The following is a 10,565-nucleotide window of genomic DNA, read 5'->3' on the forward strand; positions in this document are numbered from 1 at the left end:
ATCTGGACAGGCTCAATCCATGAGGTTCAGCAAGGCCAAGTGCTGGGTCCTGCACTGGAAAAAAGGAGACCTTATCCTATGGAGTAGAAGTGGCAGATCTTTAAAACATCCACAGATGTGTTCTAAGGGACAGGGTATAGTGGGTGCCTGGCAGTGTCATGTTAATTGTTAGTTATATTAAAGATCTATTCCAACCTAAATGATTCCATGACTCAATGGCTATGTTTTTACTGTGCCTAGCTGGAGACTTTTTACAGAAAAAAAACTTTTCTTCCCTATTTTATGAAAGGTTGGATACATTTACCTCCCACTCAGCATCACTTACAGTCCTTTTGTGGCAGCCAGCAACTGCTTTTTATTCGCAGCACACTTCTGGTGTCATTGCTTCTCAATTTCTGTCTGCTGCTAACATTAGGGATCCTCCCAAGACGTGTCATCTCTATCACTGCAAGTCGATATTCATTTATTTCCTTCAAGGTCCACAGCTCTGCCCCATCCAGCACCAGGGAGAGCCTCGTGGAAGCAGCTGAGAGGGAACTTGGGATTGCATTCAGAGAATGCTGAGAATGTCCTAAAGACAATGAGTGGTAATTTACCCAACTGATTATCCACTGCTTTAAAACCCAATCAGCTGTTTACGATGAGCTCTTTTTGGTCACGCACTATGAATCTAATCAAATCATACTGGAAAAGCAGCATGGCAGGATGAGGGCTTTTCCCTCCGTGTGTGTCCTTTTATAGCTCACTCAGGATAAGGAGAGTAGTTGAAATAAGAGCAGGCAAATGATAAAACCTACCTTTTTTTTTTCTTTTTTTAATCCACAAAGGTGAGTAATGCAGAATCAAATCCTAGAAGCCTTTTTTCCCCCCTAAATTTTTATTCAGTTTACACAGTGTGACTTATATTTCTGCTGGTAATTTCCAGCTATGTTCTTTGTATGGCTGTTAGTTTTGAGTTTGGTCCTTCCCTGAAACCTGTTCACAGAAGGATTTTCACTTCAGGTTACTTGGAAAGGAAGTCTTTTTTTATTGAAAAGGAAATGCATTTCATCAAGGTTTACATGCTTTTTACCCCTCCAGAGCAACTTCTTAAGACACTAGGGGAAAGTGATAAGTAAGAATAAATAGGAAAAAGTGTTTCAGGAGCTAACAAACAGAAGACTGTTAGGGCCCAGCAGAACAATTAATTCACTCTGTTGGCAGCTTTAATTAGGAATCATTATTAGGGATTTTCTGAGTCCTTGAAATATGTAGTTAATGGGCTACTGGCTAAAATTAGTTTTCTTTTTGGCTGTAGAAAACCCTTGGCTCTCAGAAAACTCTCTCACCTTGATGAGTTTGATAGGACTGCTGATAAAAACCATCAGTTGGCTTTCAGATGCACCAACATAGACTTGCTCATCATTCAGAGATACAGTGCAGCTGCTTCCCAGGGACTATAGCCAAAAGACCTGTGTCTGCTGAGTAAGTAGTGCTGAGCAGTCTAAATTTGAAGACATGACTTTTATGTGGGTGCTGACAGAAGGGGTAAATGTCTCTTGAATTTTCCGTATCTTTATCTATACCAATTGTATATTCACAATGTTTGTGTAGTTGATTTTAAACCATACTACCCAAGATGCACATGTTAAGAAGCAGAAACTGTAGGTTTCTGATTTCCATCAATGGGAAATACTTCCATCTTTTTGTTATTGTACACCTTGATTTATTTTAAGGTAGTAGTTCATGTTTGTGTAGCATAGCATTTAAATTGACAGTGGGATGTTAAAGCTAGGACCTTTTCACAATCATCAGGAGGTGCAGAGGTTTTTTATCACTGGGGATTCATGGCACACTGGAAAGGTAGAGGAAGTTAACTTTAACAGGTTATAGCAGAAGTTTCAACATAGAGATGTGATTCATAAAATCCTCTCTCATTTCCTCACTGTCCTCATTCTCATTTTTCAAATTTTCTTCTGTTGATACTTAAGAGGCACTGAGAATGACTGAAACTCACTGTGCTTCCTGGAAGGATCTTATGTGTGTAAAGCAGTAATGTTATCCTGTTCTGAGATTATTTTACTTTTTAAAAGAGTATTTGAGCCCTAGGGTGGGATTGAATACTGGTCCCTTAAGGAATTAGTAAAGTACTATTTTGATATCAGTCCTAGAGTATAAATTTGGTTGGGCCACCTGAATGAATTTTAAGCTTTCTCTTCTAGGCAGTGAAAATCCTGTTTGGCTTTGTGCTATTGATTTATTATTCTGAGATCTGCATCCACCTGCAATCAATTCTTACAAATGAAGATGAGATTCAAATACTTCTGTTGTTTTCTGCTTAAGCAGAAAAAAAATGTATTCAGTTGACCTGCTGGGCTGCAAGACTCCATTCTTCACAATATAAGGGAATCTGAGAGTGGGTCTGAAGGCTGTTGGCAACATGTGAAGCTCTGAATTTTAAATGGGTGTTTTCATCATTAGCTTTAGAGAAACCTTTCTTCTTTCAGCTTCTCCTTGCAGAGGTTAAGCCTGCACACCTACATCCCGATCCAAGAGGGAAGCTGGTTGTGATTCAGTAATTGTCTGGTAAGAATAATTAGGTCATTACCCATGGCTGGCAGTGCTAAAAAACCCAGCTGGAATTTGTGAATTTTGTTGATTGTTGAATGGCTGGTGGTGAGATATTTCATCCCAAGTGTTTGTCTTGGAGCTGTGGTATTGCATGTGTAGTGGGCTTATGAGCCAGATAATGTTCTTCTGTAATGTGTATGAATTTTAGGACTTTTGATTATTTTCACAGTGTCAACCAATAATGTTTGTGATATAGACTGCTGTTTTCAGTAAAGGGTTGAAAGAATTGGTGTTCTGTACAAATTGATGCCTACTAACAGCAATAATCTGAACAGAGGGACTTGCACAGTTTTGGGACATTTCTTGAATGTGCTTTGTTGGGCATTTTATTAAATACAAATATCCTGGAGAAGACTACATAGTCTTGAATTTTGGTTTTACCTGTTTGCAAAAGAGGTTGTTACAGAATAATTAATGCAGAAAGGTTTCTGCAGCATTAAATCAAATTGCTGGGGCAGTTTCTGCAAAAGTAACACCTGGTCAGTTATGTAAACATCCTTTAACAACAACTCCTAGTCCTTTTCATGATTAAAAATGTGAGTGTTTAAGATGTCTTAATATGAGAGTGTAAGAAATAGACATGTAATGGAACTGAGTATTCTTCTAGATACACTTTATTTAGAAGTCTGGTTAAAAGGCAGTGTAATTTCTGAGTTAAAAAAAAGTGGTTACAGTTCAGCTTAGTACAAAGAATCATGATATAAGGGGGAGAAGATAAGAAATACATGGATGAACAAAGTGGAAGTCTACTAAGTAAAGAGTGCTATGGATAACATTCTCTTTTCCAAAAAAATAGAGGAATTTTCCTGTTTAATGCTGGTCAAAATAGATTGGACTGATAAAACTCCTTAGTCACTAATTACAACTAAAGGTAAAAGGATACCAGTTTTTCAAATGTTCAGATTTTGCTTTGTTAGTAAGATCATGCCTATATTTGGTTTCTAATTTATTTTCATTTTCTATTAGCACATAAGATGAAAATGGGACCTGATTTTTGATGGTACCACTAAAGAGACAAGGGTGGCTCACCTCCCCTGGGGCAGCAGTCACCAGCTGGTGGTCCTCAGGGGTTTGATAGGTTTCCAGGTTGGAATGGGAAGGTGTTTCCGAGGGTGCTCAGAGTTTTTATTAGTGTCTCATGGCCTCAGCTGCCACCTCACAGTGAGGAGCAGCCCCAAGACACCTGCTTTTGTCAGAAGTACTGTCTGCATAATCTCCTTACAGCTTGTGTGATCAAGGAACATATGTCTGATAAGCATGGTTATAAACAAACCTGTCATCATTATTCTTGCCTCCTGAGCCCACCTTGGCCACAGGTGGACACCACAAGGAAGAGCCTGGGGTGTCAGGTTGGATATAACAAGTTGGCATCAGTGCAGAATGGCAGAAAAGCAGATGTGCTCATGCCCACATCCAGCACACTCTTGTTTAACACACACATCTGCAACCTGAAAAGCCCAGGTGATGGTTTAAGGACTTGCATCATCCATAAAGCCAGTAAGGATTACAGACATCCATAACTGTGTTTCCAGGTGGGGTTTTTGCTGCTAAAAGCAGCTGTTCCTAGAGCTGAGCTCCTTTCCCCAAAGGAAGTTTAATTTTCTGTGTCTTGTCTGATATATGCAAGTTGTATTTTAAATTTTGCTTTCTGTAAACAAAAAGTTACCCCTTTGTATTAGAATATGATTTTCTCAATATATTTTTAAAAGTAAAATGCAGTAAAATTATTGCATGGTATGCACAAGAAACAGTCAATACAGTGTAAGGGCATATTTCAAACCCTGCTGAAATCAACTATAAAACTCCCATTGATTTAACTAAGCCTTGGACCAGGTTTTAAGAGATGAGATTAGGCAGAGCACCTGCTTGGACATTAACCATTGTGCATAAAGGTGCTCTTCCTTGCTTCTAGCTGGCATTAAAGTCCTGGAGAACGCATATTTTTGTTGCCAAAAGCTTTGTTTTTTAAGAGACTGGTTCATTTTCAAGTTTGGACCTTGAAAATGGCAAGTAGAGATAACAATGATTATTGCTGTTGAGATATATTATTATACTGTTCCTACACAGAACTACATAATAGTCCTGCTTCTAAATTGGTATTTTATTGGCAGTGATAATGATGGGTTGATAGAGTGTAGAAATGTTGAGCAGAGAATTACTATACTGGCTTAAAGATCTAGATCTAAGGAATATTGGTAGGGGAGAAGAAGAGTACCCTGATTTCATATTAGCTTTTAGACCAAAGGAAGCAAAAGGTTGTTGTAGCTCACCTGCTGCCATTTATGATAGCAGATCTCTTGTGATTTATGCTTCCTACAGTACTTAAATGAATATATACATTGGACCAGAGTTATCTTCAGTTCTCCCATTCCTAATTTAAACTGCTTCTTGCCCTTCCTTAATAAAAGTGAGATGGAGTTTGCATCTTACAGCCTTGGGCTTTCTTGAGCAAGTAGGACAGTACAGGACACTCCATCATATTGTACCAGGGCTTTTTTGACTGGTTTTGTGCAAATGACCAGCTGGAAGAACTGTGCAGCTCATCACATAGTGTTGATGTGCTTCTTTGCCCATTGGCATGGAAAAGGCTACTAAAATTCTGAGGGTTTTTTGTTAGTTTTTTTTTTTCCCCTTTCTTTTATGACTTGCATCCTCTGGGGCCCTGCTCTATTGAGAGCACTGTACTTCACCTTGCAGCCTCCAGGGCTAAACCCATAGTTTAGCACAATTTTCGATTTTCCTAAACTGTTGCCAAGTGCAAGTAGACATCAGGTGGCACTTTCTCTATACTCTATCCAATTGTACAAAATACAGTACTTAGGAGCCCTGTAATGGACAGCTGCCAGAAAGCAGACATTGATACCTGTCTGATGAGCTCTCTCCTGAAAATGGTGCAGTTTTCACATTGCTTCTTGTTGCACTCTGGTCCAGGTTACAATGCCAGCAGTATGCTGTGCTCACAGAGACATAAGCACTTCAGGCTTAAAGGGGATTATTTTAAGATTAAATGCAATGACTCCTTCTGCTACTTTTAAAATGGATCTGAGGGGAAAAGAAATCCTGTTGTTTAAAGTGCTCCCTGCTCTTCCCATGCTCACTGCTGAGGACCTGTGACCTACTGGTTTGCCTTGGCAGGATTTCCCCTTCCCTGCAGCTTCTCCCCCTGCAGCTGCTCATTTTGGAGCCCACATGGCTGTACTCATTGTTAAAAAACACAGCTGCTCTGCATCCATTGTAAGCTCCAGCTATTGATTTAGATCCTCCAATTTTCATGTGTTGAAAGACAAAATGGTTGTTTAGAGAGGCATTTGTGTGGAACCTGCAGTCAGCCAGGGCCTTGAGGCAGAACAGCCTCAACTTCTCTGCATGGTTGATGTGCCAGAGCACTCAGAGTAGCTCCCAGTCTCTTGTCCTTGTTTTATTATAACAAACACAAACTAATAAGCCAGAACAAGATAACTACTTTTAGAGAGAATACACAGTTCTGTTGGATCAAGCAGGTTTAAATCAAAAGGTCTGACAACAAATCTTCCCCCATCTCCAGAGGTTCCTTTCTTCTGAGTTTGCTGGGAGAAATCAGTCACCAGTTACCATCGTGGACAAACCAAACATGACTGGAGGAAACAAATTTGTTACCAATCAAACCAGAGTAGGACAATGAGAAATAAGCCCAAATCTTAAAAACTCCTTCCCCCAACCCTTCCCTTATTCCCAGGCTTAATTTCACTCTCGAATTTTCTCTCTCTTCCTCTCCCGGGGTGCAGAGGAATGGGGAAAAGGAGTTGTGGTCAGTTCATTGATGTTTTTGCTGCTCCTTCAGGGACTGCTCCACAGTGGGGTTCCTTTCATGGGAGAAAGTCCTCCACAAACCTCTCCCAAACCTCTCCAAAGTGAGTCCTTCCCACATGCTACAGCTCCTCATGAACTGCTCCAGCATGAGTCCCTTTCCATGGGATGCAGTCCTTCTGGAACAGACTGCTCCAGTGTGTGTTCCCTGGGTGGTTACAAGTCCTTCACCATGGGCTCCAAGAGAATCTCAGCTCTGGCACCTGGAGCACCTCCAACCCTGCCTTCTTTAACCTCGGTGCCCTCAGAGCTGCTCCTCTCACATATTCTCACTCCTCTCAGCTCTGGCTACAATTACTTTTGCACACTAGCGCTTTCCCCTTCTTAAATATGTTATCAAAGAGGCACTGTCACCATCCCTGATGGGCTCAGCCTTGGCCATTGGTGCATCTGTCTTGGAGCTGGCTGACATTGGCTCTGTCAGACACAGGGAAACCTTCTTGCAGAAACCACCTTTGCAGCGCCTCCTCTCTTCCCAAAACTTTTCTATGCAAATCTGGCCAAGAGCCCTTGGGATCACTTTCAAGGATTCTTTAGTCTTGGGGAGCTGTTTTGCACGTGCAGGATTTGCTGAGGACAATTTTAATGATGTTTTGAACAGGAGCACTCCCAGGGTTTATTATTTGCTTTATTTTTATTTGCTTTACTTATTTGGCTTGTACCACTATGGCCCTGCATCCCTGAAGGTCCCATGATGATTTGCCCACTGTTTTTAGTGGAGTGGAGCAGGACATGAATGCCTGACATGAGGAATGCTACTGCTCTATCTCAACAGGTGCAACACTATGTTTTCTAATCTACCTGATTGTAGGGGTGCAGCATTTTCAATTTATTTGAAAATTTCAGCAGCACACAATAAATATCAATACTACAAGGGATGGAATGATATGCTGTTATCATACTAGAAATGGTATTTCAAAATTAATCTTGCCAAATCAATTTCACTATGACTTTTATTACAGTAGCTTAAATAATGAGCTTGGTAATAAACTGCAAGATATATTTGATTTGTTTTAAATGTACATGCAAAAAGAAAGAAGTGCCAATTTATATAAAATTAAGTTTTTGAGGTGTAACAGTTTTTAATGAAGGGAGCTATTTGTCACAAATTATTTGGTCTGTTTAGAGGTAGAATTAGAGTTGCCTCTCTAAAGGTGGAGTAGGTTTCAGTATGCATATTGCCTGCCTTAGAAATGCAAATAAAACACTGTCCTTACTTGGAGGATGAGATGAAGGATGGCTCAGAAGCCTTGGATTAGGTTAGGAAGTGAAGGAAGGAACTGATACATCCATTGATATCTCCATTTCTGTATGCTGAATGTAACTATTTTGTACTTTGGGAGAGTTGCTGACTTGTCATGGGATGTGCATTGTGCATTAGCAACCTTATGCATTCCCAGGATGCAATTTATGTTGCATCCACACTAGAATCCTGTTGTGCCCAGTAGCTGGGAGTTTATGGTGTGCAGGTTTAGCAGCTGAGGTGATGTGTGCAATACAAGGCTGAGGGGGTGTGTTTGTACAAAGTGTGGTTTGTGTGCACTGCTGAATTCACAGATGGCTTTTATGCCATGGAAATTATGGTGAAAGCACATTTTGGGGAATTTATGGCATGAAAAATGAAGCTGGTCTCATGTTTGGAAGTTTGGCACTTCAGTGTCAGTACTAAAGAGATTTTTGGATTTGGGATGGAACACGTGTTCTGTAACTCACTGTGCTCTCAAGTTCTACATTTGATCTGTCATACATTCAGTGCCAATGCACTCACTTGACGGTCTCTGTTTTGAGCTGTAGCCCAATATTAGTGAAATGCAGTCAAAGTCCTCTTGGGGAGGCTGTTTGTAAATCACTGCTTGTGCAAACTGCACTACTGGTAACAGTGAAAAGGAATTCTAGAAAGATGAAAGGGGTCATCATTTAGAAGATGCTATCTGCTGTGTAGCCAAATTACTATAGCCAATTCCTTCCTTTTCTGCCCCATGTATTCTCTCTGCCTGGGACAAAGAAGACTCGTAAATATCTCCTTTTACCTCCTGCTTTCCTAATGTAAAGTATTAGAAAAATCTGGTTCTTTGCAGAAGAGAAATTTAGCTGTTTATAAAAACTTATCTTAGCAATGTGAAAAAACATCATGCATGAACAAAAGATGTATCCAGCTCTTAATGAGAGAACAATTATTGCTCAGAGATTTCCAGTATGGTCTCTTAAATGTGCATTTTCACTGAATGCAGCTTGCATGGGATTTGTTTTAGTTGTGTGTAGCCCATTGTTTCACTGTAACTGTGTAGCTGTGGGATCACAATGACTGACATTTGTTGTTTGACCTGGAAGTCACTTCTTGAAAAGCTTCTAAATACATGAATGCCTGGGTTTCTTCGACTTGCAGACAAAGTGGCTTCTAATCACGTCACAGAGTAGCTCCTTTGTAATAGAGAGGAAACCTATTGAAACCAGGGTTTGGCTATCAGTCACTTGCAGATTTTCAGAACACCTGAGAAACAATATGGAGTACAGGTGCTTCCAAAGTAATTAGTATGTATTCAGTTAATGACTTGTCACCCTCTCTTTATTTTGGAAAAAGAAATAAAAACCCCTGTTTCACACACTTTCACTTCTCAGCTCTAGTCAATCAAGAATTTTAAGCAAGCACATTTGAACTCATAATGAACAAGATATGTAGTTGCTTAGTTTTTAATTAGGAAAGGCACGTTGCGTGCACAAATATAATTACAGCTTTTTTTTTTTTTTTTAAAGACCAGCAATTACCAGGAAAAAAGGTTATTGACACACAGGAGCCTTATTTACAGATGTGCATTTCAGTGATGCCAATACAAATATAAAACTGTGTGTACATCATCAGGATCCAGCTTTATCCATACACACATATGAACTTCTGAAGATGTTCTGATGGCTGGATCTGTGCTGGAAATTCCTGTGAGAGAGTGAGGTGTTGGGAGGATGTGAGAAACACAAACTGAAGAGGGCATGCTGAAATTACTGAAAGATAAGCCACCCAAATGCACACACTACTGGTACAACAGCATTTTGGGGCTTTTTCCTGAATGACAGTAAAGATGCCAGAGGGTTGCAGACTCTGTAGAAAAATATACATGTGCACCTGTGATTCCAGCTACTAACCAATAGTTTGGAATAATGTCTTGGATACAGGAATTTCGATGGCTCTTCTCTTGCCCACTTCCACCTCCCTTTCACTAAATTGCTGAAGAGACTCTTAACTGTGGTGACTGTGAGAGACAGGCTCTTTTCACTGTGGGAAAAAAAAAAATTAATTCCCTGCCTCTGGAAAGCTGATAGTCTTCAGCTTAAGTCTAAGTTGTCTTAATGGGTTTTAGACTGCCAGATAGCAGGCGTTCTGCTCTATGACAACTCTGCTTTGGAAACTCACTGCACAGACCTAATGGAAATGGATCCATCCAAGTTTAGTGATTGTTAAACTGTGACGCTGAGAGACAGCACCCTCGAGGTAAAGTCCTCCAAATGAACTGCAACTGCACAATAGTTCAAGGAAACTTGTCATCCAACCACCAGGATCTGACATTGCTTCTGACTGGCAGAAGAGAAGATAAAAACACTTTATGGATTCCTGCAGCAGAATTTCCCAGTTTAGAGTGAATGTAAAGCCCTTTGTGCGTGTGTATGTTTTATATTTTATCTTTGTAAATACCTGATTGTATTGATGTGAAAAGAACCCTATTAAAAAGGTCATGTTAAACACCCACAACCCTTGTAGTAAAGAGTGAAGTAAAGGGTTCTTTATAACAATTTATAATATTTTTTTGTTCCTTGAGAGAAGATGAGTGTCTTTCCTTCATTCCCTTGCTGTTTGAGAACTTCAGCAAGGATATCACAGGTGCTCCCTGCCCCTGTTGCAGTGTTGTCCTTCTTTTTGGGATGCATTATGTAAAGGTGTGAGAGACTGCAAACTTCAGGAGTCTAAAGCAAAAAACAAGGATATTTTTTACTATCCAAGTTTCTACAAACTTAGTTGAGTTCCAAGTCAGGCTTACGACCTTGAGCTGCACTGCCACTGAGATTATCTCAGATGATTAAAGCATGGTGCTAATTATGCCAAGGTTGTGTGGCCACTC

The 10,565-nt window shown here is 40.1% G+C and overlaps 1 long non-coding RNA gene across 1 annotated transcript; it reads left to right on the top strand.

The window, feature by feature from the left end:
- Positions 1-669: 669 nt before the first annotated feature.
- Positions 670-10,198, top strand: LOC148184580 (uncharacterized). Its single transcript, XR_015772190.1, has 4 exons — positions 670-827; positions 1,298-1,464; positions 2,487-2,565; positions 9,211-10,198. It is a non-coding gene; the product is annotated as an uncharacterized LOC148184580 (long non-coding RNA).
- Positions 10,199-10,565: the final 367 nt, after the last annotated feature.

Source organism: Pseudopodoces humilis, chromosome 3 (genome assembly GCF_049639895.1).
Source record: "Pseudopodoces humilis isolate 2021_Gansu_Grassland_sample_001 chromosome 3, ASM4963989v1, whole genome shotgun sequence".
Lineage (NCBI taxonomy): Eukaryota > Metazoa > Chordata > Aves > Passeriformes > Paridae > Pseudopodoces > Pseudopodoces humilis.